Raw genomic sequence first — 11005 nt, 5'->3', positions numbered from 1 at the left:
ATCTGTGGTGTTACATAGGACTGCAGGTGACATCTACTGCATTGTCTCTCCTTGCTATTGTAGATCTGTTGGTAGTGATCCTTGGGTCTGAGCTGGTTGAATACTCTGTGGAATATGACTCAGTAACCTGTGGTCATCAGCTCTGAAGCTTCTTGTGGGATCAGGAATCCTCCTCTGAGTTTTGTCACATTTCACAGAATAATAAAATAATCCTAAAATCACAAAAACTGCAGAACCCTCCTTAGTATGGTGCAATCTTCTAAGGTGTGAATAGAGCGCCACCTAGTGACAAGAACATCAAAACACAAAGGACAAAGGATAAGGGGCGGGGGGCTGCAAATCTAGGGGTCATGTCAGATGGGAGGGTATAATGTCCAGACCCTGGTGGATACAGAAGGGACAGCGATGTCCTCGGCATTGAGGCTTTGTGCCTTTATTCACAGACAGGGCGCGGACCACTGACTAGACGAGGTGTCACATAGGGACCCCTGTACCCAGCGTCAGGGGGTGTATATATATATATGAGTGTATTCCACAAGGGGCACATCCCACTGCTGATGGCCGGGACCCAAAACACGGACAGTGGTAGCGGATCCAGCCGGATTCACCGATGATGCAGAGTTAAGAGTGCGGCATGGTGTTAGATGAGCACCGTACAGCACAGGGGCGAAGCAGGTGCAATAATCTGCAGAATACGTCATTGTGTATCTGTCATGAGGTAGAGGAGCGATGTTCTGCAGATCCGCAGAGGTCAGTGGTGTGATAATCTGCAGCATATATCTTTATGTATCTCTCAGGACATAGAGGGGGTAGAGTGATGTTCTGCAGAGCTCGGTGGTATCAGTGGTGAAATAATCTGCAGCATGTGAAGTGACCCTCCGGGCTCCTGGCTGTGACACATTTGCTGGTCAGAGCTTTCCTTAATCCCTTTCAGGAAATCAGATCCCTTGTCGCCTCCTGGGAAGAAGTTTTGAAGCTTTTTAGCAGCTTGTGGTGTTTGCACATAACTGGCAGGAATTCTGCCCCCTGCTGGTCTCCTGCTGAGAGCGCGAGGGGAGAAGGCAGAGCCGCACATGAGGGTCCGACACTAGTCTGTAGCTGAGCGGAGATGATAGAGATGAATGAGACCCCAACTGTACAACCACCCTGATATATCATCACACCCCCCGATATATCATCACCCCCCCGATATATCATCACACCCCCCGATATATCATCACCCCCCCGATATATCATCACCCCCCCGATATATCATCACCCCCCGATATATCACCACACCCCCAATATATCATCACCCCCATTATATCATCAAACCCTCATTATATCATCACACCCCATTATATCATCATACCCCCATTATATCATCACACCCCATTATATCATCACACCCCCATTATATCATCACACCCTCATAATATCATCACACCCCCATTATATCATCACACCCTCATTATATCATCACACCCCATTATATCATCACACCCCCATTATATCATCACACCCCATTATATCATCACACCCCCATTATATCATCACACCCCATTATATCATCACACCCCCATTATATCATCACACCCCATTCTATCATCACACCCCATTATATCATCACACCCCCATTCTATCATCACACCCCATTATATCATCACACCTTCATTATATCATCACACCCCCATTATATCATCACACCCTCATAATATCATCACACCCCCATTATATCATCACACCCTCATTATATCATCACACCCCATTATATCATCACACCCCCATTATATCATCACACCCCATTATATCATCACACCCCCATTATATCATCACACCCCATTATATCATCACACCCCCATTATATCATCACACCCCCATTATATCATCACACCCCCATTATATCATCACACCCCATTATATCATCACACCCCCATTATATCATCACACCCCATTATATCATCACACCCCCATTATATCATCACACCCCATTATATCATCACACCCCCATTATATCATCACACCCCATTATATCATCACACCCCCATTATATCATCACACCCCCATTATATCATCACACCCCATTATATCATCACACCCCCATTATATCATCACACCCCCATTCTATCATCACACTCCATTATATCATCACACCCCCATTATATCATCACACCCCCATTATATCATCACACCCCCATTATATCATCACACCCCCATTCTATCATCACACCCCCATTATATCATCACACCCCATTATATCATCACACCCCCATTATATCATCACTAGTGTTGAGCCACCCCCGTAGTGTTCGAGTTCGGTTCGGTTCGTCGAACACCTTCGAACACCGTTAAAACCAATGGCAGGCAAACAAAAACACATAGAAACACATAGAAAACACCTTCAAAGGTGTCCAAAAGCTGACAAACTGCTCAGAAGACACAACTAACACATGGAAAAGTGACAAGTACATATAGTCATGCGAAAAGAAAAGAGGTGGAGGAGTAAAAGGAGGGGGAGACACAGATATAGGCATGTCATGCCCTTCTAAAATCCAAAAAGTGAGAAGCCGACACGGCCAGTCCGCTCCTGCCCGTGCCACCTCCGTGTCGCCGGGTTTATGCCAGAGCCGCGGTGAACCCTGACGGCCAGCCCCCCTCTCCCAATACTGGTGCCTGTCCGCTGGTGGGTCGAGAGAGCCCCCCTGTGGTGGAGGCAGCTCTAAGCTTTTTAATTTAAATTGTCTCTCTAATTTGAATGAATACACTTTAAATCCATTTACAAGGATCTATTGGAGGGCAAGTCTCATGCCAGCAGCCGTGTAATTCCAGCTCCAGTAGCGTCCACTAAAGCTGCTGCAGTTAAAAAGCTTTTATAAGGATCGAGCTCGGCTGTCCACCGCAAGGCATCCTAGTGCCAGTCCCAGCCCCTATGCCTTGGGGTGCCTCCTGATGCTCTTCAGTAAGTATCCCGTGGTCCCGAAGCATTTCCTTTGAAAAAATTAAGTGTCTAAACTACAGGTGGTGTAGCTTGCTTAACAGCCGGGATAATCCGCTGACTAGCAGACACTGCTACTAGGCACAAAGTATTTCCTGGGCTAGATGCAGTTAAAAATTTGTAATTAGATACTCTCGTTGGATGCTGAGAAAGCATTCCATAGAGTCTCCTGGCACGCCATATATGATTCTCTTAAAAAGCTTGGGGTAGGGGTCTAGGGGACCCTTTTATAGCCAAAATCACGGCCCTGTATCGCAATACGTCACCTAGGCTGAAGATAAATGGAACTGTAGCACCCTGAGGGCTCGGTTGCTACAGACGTATTGCACCTCACCCAGAGGTGTGATATCTCACTCTCAGATAAGGATGGAGTGTGGATCAGGACCCGACACCTGCATGCATTACACCACATTGCCGTGGGGCAGGGCGACCAATATGCCCCTGAGATGGGCACGACAGTCCCTGTCCCTGGCTGGAGTGGGGGGAGGGAACACTGAGGAAGGGGAACCCTGTAGTGCAGGAGCAGGGAGGAAGCAGTTCCTGGGTGCATTGAGAAGGGAGTATAAAAGGTGGGCACCATCTTAGTTCAGTGCAGAGAAGTCTGAGCAGAAGTGGCAGGGAGCAGGGGCTCTGCATGAGCTCTGCTCCGGAGGCGGGCCTAGTAACAGAGGCCCAGGCCTGCAAGAGGGAGAAGGAAGGAAGAGGAGCGGAGAAGGCTCCAGGAACGAGGAATGAAGGGATCCCAGGGGTGCGGACGGGCGAGTCGCCACCGCACGCCCGAATCCACCTGCGTGGAGGGGTCAGGCCAAAGGGGGAGACCGGTCCCCGAACTAGTGGAGGCAGGAAACGACCCTCAGCTAGAAACCGGAGGCTCTGACATTTTATGTGGCGCAGCCCCTCGCTACACCCGCTAGGAAGGCACCACATAGGGTCAGGGAAACTGGCGCCAAGTTTACCAAGAGGAGGCCCGAGGCAGCCGGACAGAAGTGTTGGTAAGAAAGGCCAGACAAAGGACACACAAAGGGGGTCCTGTGAAGTGCTCCAAAGTTATCTGGGAGTTGTCTGAGCCCCTCACCTGGTGAGCACAGTACGACGTGGGCAGCCGTTACCTGCAGACGTGGTCTGGATAATAAGAACTGTGAGTAAAGGCCCTGAACTGCATCACTGACTCCGTGTCGTTACTGCTGCTGCCCTGCACCATCACCCCCATCCTCCGCATACACTGCCCTGAGGCTATACTCCTCCCGTGGGGAGTTATGCTACGCTCTGCTGCACCCACAACACCAGCCTTAGCGGTCTGCCCTGTAGCGGCGGTTCACTCTGACCGCAATCCACGGGTGGCGTAGTCGGACATTTAAACATCAAAACCACATAAATAGTTCCGCCACTGGTTTGACCGCCCTGAGCCACGGAACCGGGTCGCCGCCACGAAGACTACAACCACCAGCATCCACCAAAAAGGGTCCGGCTCCGGGTGTCCCAAGGCCCAGGGGGTGCGTCAGAACATTTTCATCACCTTTCACAATCACCAATGGGACAAGGCAGTGATGTCCTCTGTCCCCTCTCTTATACATCCTAGTGACGGAGCACCTGCTCTCATCAATTCGCCATAACCCCAATATTAGGTGGATTGAGGTGGGAGGCACCGAGTACAAGTGCTCTCTATTTGCTGATGATGTCCTAGTATATATCACTCAATCACATATATCCATCCATGCTGTTATGGCTGAAATAGATCACTTTGTTACATGGTCAAATTTTAAAATCAATGCAGCGAAGTCTGAGGCCCTCGATGTCTCCCTCCCCAAATCCATATAGGATTCCATCCAGTCCAACTTTCCCTTTGCCTGGCCCTCACAGGGTATCAAATACTTAGGAATTCCTATTCATAGAGACCTCTCCCATCTATGTTATCTTAATTTTGGGCCCTTTATTGAACAACTCCATACAGACCACGGTTGGCAAGTTAGAACTGTAAGATTCACTACGTGAACCACTGGTGTTTTGTGGAAAAGCACATGTACACTGCGTTCCAAATTATTATGCAAAAAGTGTTTAGGAGTGATAAGGGAAGAATTTGTTTGTTTGTCAGTTAAACTCATTGATGGTGATGTGTGTCAGGGCTCTTTATATCACTGTAAGCAATTGCAGACACCTGTGCTAATTAGTTTGGCAGGTGTGTCCAATGAAAGGCAAGACTACTTAAGAAGGCTCTCTCACATTATTAAGCAGCCTACATTTTCTGCCAAAATGGGAAAGAAAAAGGATGTGTCGGCTGCTGAGAAGCAACAAATTGTGGAGTGTTTAGGTCAAGGCATGACTACAATCAACATTGTGCGATGATCAGGATGAAGTGTCTTGGCAATCAAGAAGTATGTCGCTGATTCACAGTACACACGTGTGCGTGCTGATAAGGGCAAATTGAGGACTCTTTCCTACAGGCAATTACGTCAGGTTGAAACAGCAGCGGCAAAAAAGCCTTGTCATAGCAGCAGACAAGTTTTTGAAGCTGCTTGTGCCTCCAACGTCCCCCGAACAACAAGATGCAGGGTCCTTCAGAGGTTTGCAGCTGTGCATACGCCATCCTGTCGACCTCCTCTATCCACTTCACACAAGCAGAAACGGCTCCAGTGGGCCAAACATTACATGAAGACTGATTTCAAAACTGTTTTGTTCACGGATGAGTGCCGTGCAGCGCTCGATGGTCCAGATGGATGGAGTGGAGGATGGCTGGTTGATGGACACCCCACGCAAACACGGCTACAGCGCCAACAAGGAGGAGGTGGAGTAATGTTTTGGGCTGGAATCATGGGGAGAGAGATTGTCGGCCCCTTTAGGATCCCTGAAGGCGCTAAAGATGAACTCCATAATGTATGTGGATTTTCTCAAACAGCACTTCCTGCCATGGTTCAAGAAGAAGAACCGTGTATTTCACAGCAAGATCATTTTTCTGCATGATAATGCACCATCTCATGCTGCACATAAAACATCTGCATCTCTGGCTGATATGGGCATAAAAGGGGACAAACTTATGGTGTGACCCCCATGCTCCCCTGACCTCTACCCCATTCAGAACCTTTGGAGCATCATTAAAAGGAGTGTCTATGATGGCGGGAGGCAGTTCACATCTAAGCAACAGCTCTGGGAGGGTATTCTGTCCTCATGCAAAACAATTGAAGCAGAAACCGTCCAAAACCTGACAAATTCAATGGACGAGAGAGTTCAGAAGCTCCTTTCGAACAAGGGGTCCTATGTGAAAATGTAACATCACCTAGAATAAAGTTTTGAGTTGAAAACTGTTTGATTTCAGTTTCTAACAACCTGCTAATGCTTATAATTTCAAAAATGACCATTTTTTTGGTCTTTATTAAAATGAAAAGGTTGATCGAAAAGTTTGGGGGATCTAAGAGTGTGGCAACCCAGTAGTCATGATTACTTCGAATTCTGACAATTCGAGGGTCATGCTGCAGGTAGTGCAGCAAGAAGGCACTCATGTGTCTTGCGCATCTCGGAGCCCCAAAATTATTTTCCGGGCTAGATGCAGCTAAAAATTATTTTTAATTTTAAATCTGGTGAAGCTTATTATAGATGGCCTAATAGGATCAGTGCTGCACACTGCTACAAAGCCCAAATTATTTTCCAGTCAAGATACAGATAAACATGATTAGTAATTTGAAAGCTTAAAACGGTTGGTAGGGTGATTTTAACCAATCATCAAGCTTTTACTCTCCCCAGGATGACACAGGGGTAGAAAAGTCGTTTCGGATCCATGATTTGTTCATCTTTATGAACGTGAGTCTGTCTACATTATCAGTGGAGAGCCGCGTGCGCTTATCTGTCAGCACACCACCAGCAGCGCTGAACACACGTTCAGACAGAACGCTGGCTGCGGGGCATGACAAGATCTCCAAGGCGTAAGTGGCTAGCTCCGGCCATTTATCCAGATTGGAAGCCCAAAAAGAGCAAGGGTCCAGTGACACAGTCGTGGCTTCAATGTTTACTTGGAGATACTCCTGTACCATCGTCTCTAGGCGTTGACTATGTGTCAGACTTCTTGTCTCCTGTGGCCTTGCAAAGGATGGGCTAAAAAAGTGGTGAAATGATTCCGCAAAATTGATGTTACCAGCAGATACTGTGGTTCTGTTACGGTTTGAGTGCTGAACACTTGACGGTCCCACGGTTGGCAAGTTGGAACTGTGAGATTCACTACGTGCACCACTGGTATTTTGTGGAAAAGCACATGTAAGTTTCTGCAACAGTCTCTGCTGATACTCCTGCATGCGTGCATCCCTTTCTATGGCAGGAATAATTTCTGCAAATTTACTTTTGTACCGGGGATCTAACAGTGTGGCAACCCAGTAGTCAGGATTATTTCTAATTCTCACAATTCGAGGGTCATGTTGCAGGTAGTGCAGCAAGAAGGCACTCATGTGTGTTGCGCATCCAGGAGCACCAAGTCCCTGTTGTGTTGGTGGCGAGGTAACAATCATGCTTCCTTCCTCTGTCCTCTCCCCCCAACCTCGCACAACAGAAATGTGATCAAGGTCTCCCTCATCTGATGAGTCTTCCATCAGTTCGTCCTCCACTTCTTCCTGGGCTCCTGCACCTTCCTCACTAGTTTGGCTGCTACCATGCGCCCTGGTAAAATCATCTCCCCCACCCTCACATGCCTGCCGCCCTGGTGCTGCCGACCGTCTGGACCTTGCAGATGTTAGCCCTTCCGCATACAACTCCTCCTCCTCTACTTCCTCCACCTCCTCTTGTGCCACCACCTGACTCCGAATTCTGTTTAACATGTGCTCCAGCATGTAAATCACCGGAATAGTCATGCTGATAATGGCATCGTCAGCACTAAACATCTTCGTCGCCATTTCAAAACTGTGCAGAAGGGTGCATAGGTCCCTGATCTGAGACCACTCCTCCAGCGTGATTTGCCCCACCTCTGAATCTCGTTGGCCCAGGCTATACGTCAGAACGTATTGCACCAGGGCTTGTCGGTGCTGCCACAGTCGCTGCAACATGTGCAGAGTTGAATTCCACCGGGTAGGCACATCGCATTTTAGCCGGTGAAGTGGCAGGCCCAACGACTTCTGTAGAGATGTAAGTCGCTGAGCTGCGGGATGCGAACGGCGGAAGTGAGCACACAGCGACCGTGCCCTCTGCAGAAGGCCATCTAGTCTGGGATAGTGGGCTAAAAATTGCTGGACAACCAGGTTCAACACGTGAGCCATACAAGGCACGTGTGTGACATTGCCCCGGCGAAGGGCCGCACCCAGGTTTGCAGCATTGTCGCACACGGCCTTCCCTGGTTTCAGGTCCAGTGGAGACAACCATTCATGAAATTGGTTCTCCAGAGCTGACCACAACTCCTCAGCTGTGTGACTCACATTTCCCAGACATTTCAATGTAAAAACCGCCTGATGACGTTGAGCCCTACTGCCAGCATAGTAAGGAGGTGTGCAGGATCCCTTCTGCGCAGTTAGAAAGCTTGTGGCATGACCAGACAGGCTTTGGGTGCAGGTGGAAGACCGAGAGGAGGTTGAGGAGGCAGAAGCAGTGGAGGAAAAATGACATAAAGAGGATTGACGCACAACTCGTGGGGACGGCAAGACTTGGACAGCAGCCCCTTGTCCTGCTGTCACCATAGTTACCCAGTGCCCAGTCAGCGACATGTAACGCCCCTGTCCACGCCTACTCGTCCAAGTGTCTGTGGTGAAATGCACCCTGTCACACACAGAGTTTCTCAAAGAAGCGGTGATGTTGTGTGCGACATGCTGGTGGAGCGCAGGCACACCTTTCTTTGAGAAGTAGTGCCGACTGGGCATCTGGTACTGGGGCACTGCGACGGACATAAGGTCTCGAAAATCCTCTGTGTCCACCAGGCGGAAAGGCAGCATTTCTGTAGCCAAGAGCTTGCAGATGGTGAAATTCAACCTCTTAGCTTTCTCATGGCTAGGAGGAAATGGTCTTTTACTTGTCCACATCTGAGGGACCGAGGGCTGGCTATTGTGCTTAGACGGGGTTGATAAGGGTGTCCCCGGCAAACTGCCGGTCTGTGAGGAAGATGCAGGCGGACATGTTAGGTTGCCTTGATCCAAAGGTGGTGCTATCGATGTCGGACAGCGCTCAAGACCAGCTGGTGTTACCACCTCCAAAGAAAATGATGACCTGCCAATCACGCTGGCTGTTGCGGGTAAAGAGGTGGCAGGTCTGCGCCCCAAAACAGGTGTGACTGCTGTCCCCCCAGTCACAGAGGATGAAGAGGCCGCGGATGCACAAGATGGGGCAGACGGTGGTTGGCCCGGCCGGCTAGACCGCATTGTAGCACACTGAGCTTCCCACTGCAACTTATGCTTCATGTCCATGTGCCGGTTCATGCATGAAGTACTCAAACTATGTATTTTTTGGCCTCTACTTAGCTTTTGCTGACAAATGTTACAGATAACACGAGTTGGGTCATCTTTATCGATCTGAAAAAATGCCCAGGCTATGCAAGGCTTAGCACCCATGCGACCTGAAGAGCCACCACGACTTGTGGTGAGAGGCAGAGTTGTGTTTGAGGATGCAGTTGTTGACGTGCTTCCAGTACTACGTCTCTGTCCAGGAAGGCGCAACCTGACCTCGTCGTCACTAGCATCTTCCTCCACCTCCTCTGCTGACCTCATCTCTTGGCTGACTGTGGGTTGACAGTAAGTGGGATCTCCGACCTCATCATCATCACCCTGTGCGTTATCACACCCGTCGTCCTCAGAGCCAACCTGTTCCTGCCCTGACAAAAAACTAAAGTTGTCGCTCCAATCAGGTATTTGAGTCTTATCATCGTCTTCCTCATTGTCTCCACCAACAGGAGTTACAGTTTGGGAATGAGGGTCTACATTATGGTCAGAACCTTCTGCGTCTGGTCCTGGATCCGACTCATAAAGATTCTGGGCATCAGTGCAGATCATTTCCTCGTCTGGATTCACAGAAGCGCTGGAGTCGACCTCTGATTCCCAGGCTATAGTATGAGTAAACAGCTCTGCAGACTCAACCATCTGTTCTACCTCATACTCAGACGGGCAGCTGGAGATTTGGGAGCTGTGAGGAAGCAAGTGCGATTTGGGTGACACCTTTGAGGACTGGAGTATTTGTGATGTTGAAGTTGATGTGGAGGAGAGCCCACTTAAAGGAGCACTTGATATCCGTTGAAGCACCTGCTGTTTTTGTGCCTCATCTGGAATTTGTAGCGATTGGCGTGGCCGTAAGAAAGGGATCTTATCACATTGTCCGCTAAAAGAAGTAGACATTTTAGTTTGGCTGGAAGATGGTCTTTCTTCTGCACCTACCCCACGGACACAACCTTTTTTCCCCTTCCCAACACGCCTATTCCCCTTTCCACCAGCAGCAGGCCTTTTTCCACTCATTTTGGTGGTTAACTAATTCACAACTCTGGAGTTGTTTGCACAAAAAAACAATGGATGGAAACCGAGCAGAGCTGAGTGGCCAAACTGTGGTATTAGGCCAAAACTATTGGCTGGGTTAGATGCAGAAAAAAATTATTTTTAATTTGCAACCTGATGGAGGTCAGTATAGATGGACTAATAGACCAAGTCCCACACACCGCTAGAAGCCCAAAAATTTTTTCAGAGCTAGATGCAGAAAAAAATTATATTCAATTTGCAACCTGCTGGAGGTCAGTATAGAAGGACTAATAGAACAAGTCCCACACGCTGCTAGAAGCCCAAATATTTTTTCAGAGCTAGATGCAGAAAAAAAATATTTTTAATTTGCAACCTGATGGAGGTCAGTATAGATGGACTAATAGAACAAGTCCCACACGCTGCTAGAAGCCCAAATATTTTTTCAGAGCTAGATGCAGAAAAAAATTATTTTTAATTTGCAACCTGCTGGAGGTCAGTATAGAAGGACTAATAGAACAAGTCCCACACACTGCTAGAAGCCCAAATATTTTTTCAGAGCTAGATGCAGAAAAAAATTATTTTTAATTTGCAACCTGCTGGAGGTCAGTATAGAAGGACTAATAGAACAAGT

Source organism: Phyllobates terribilis, unplaced genomic scaffold (genome assembly GCF_046119375.1).
Source record: "Phyllobates terribilis strain yellow unplaced genomic scaffold, ASM4611937v1 Scaffold_14__1_contigs__length_39327217, whole genome shotgun sequence".
NCBI classification, from domain to species: domain Eukaryota; kingdom Metazoa; phylum Chordata; class Amphibia; order Anura; family Dendrobatidae; genus Phyllobates; species Phyllobates terribilis.
This window is presented reverse-complemented; position numbering follows the sequence as displayed.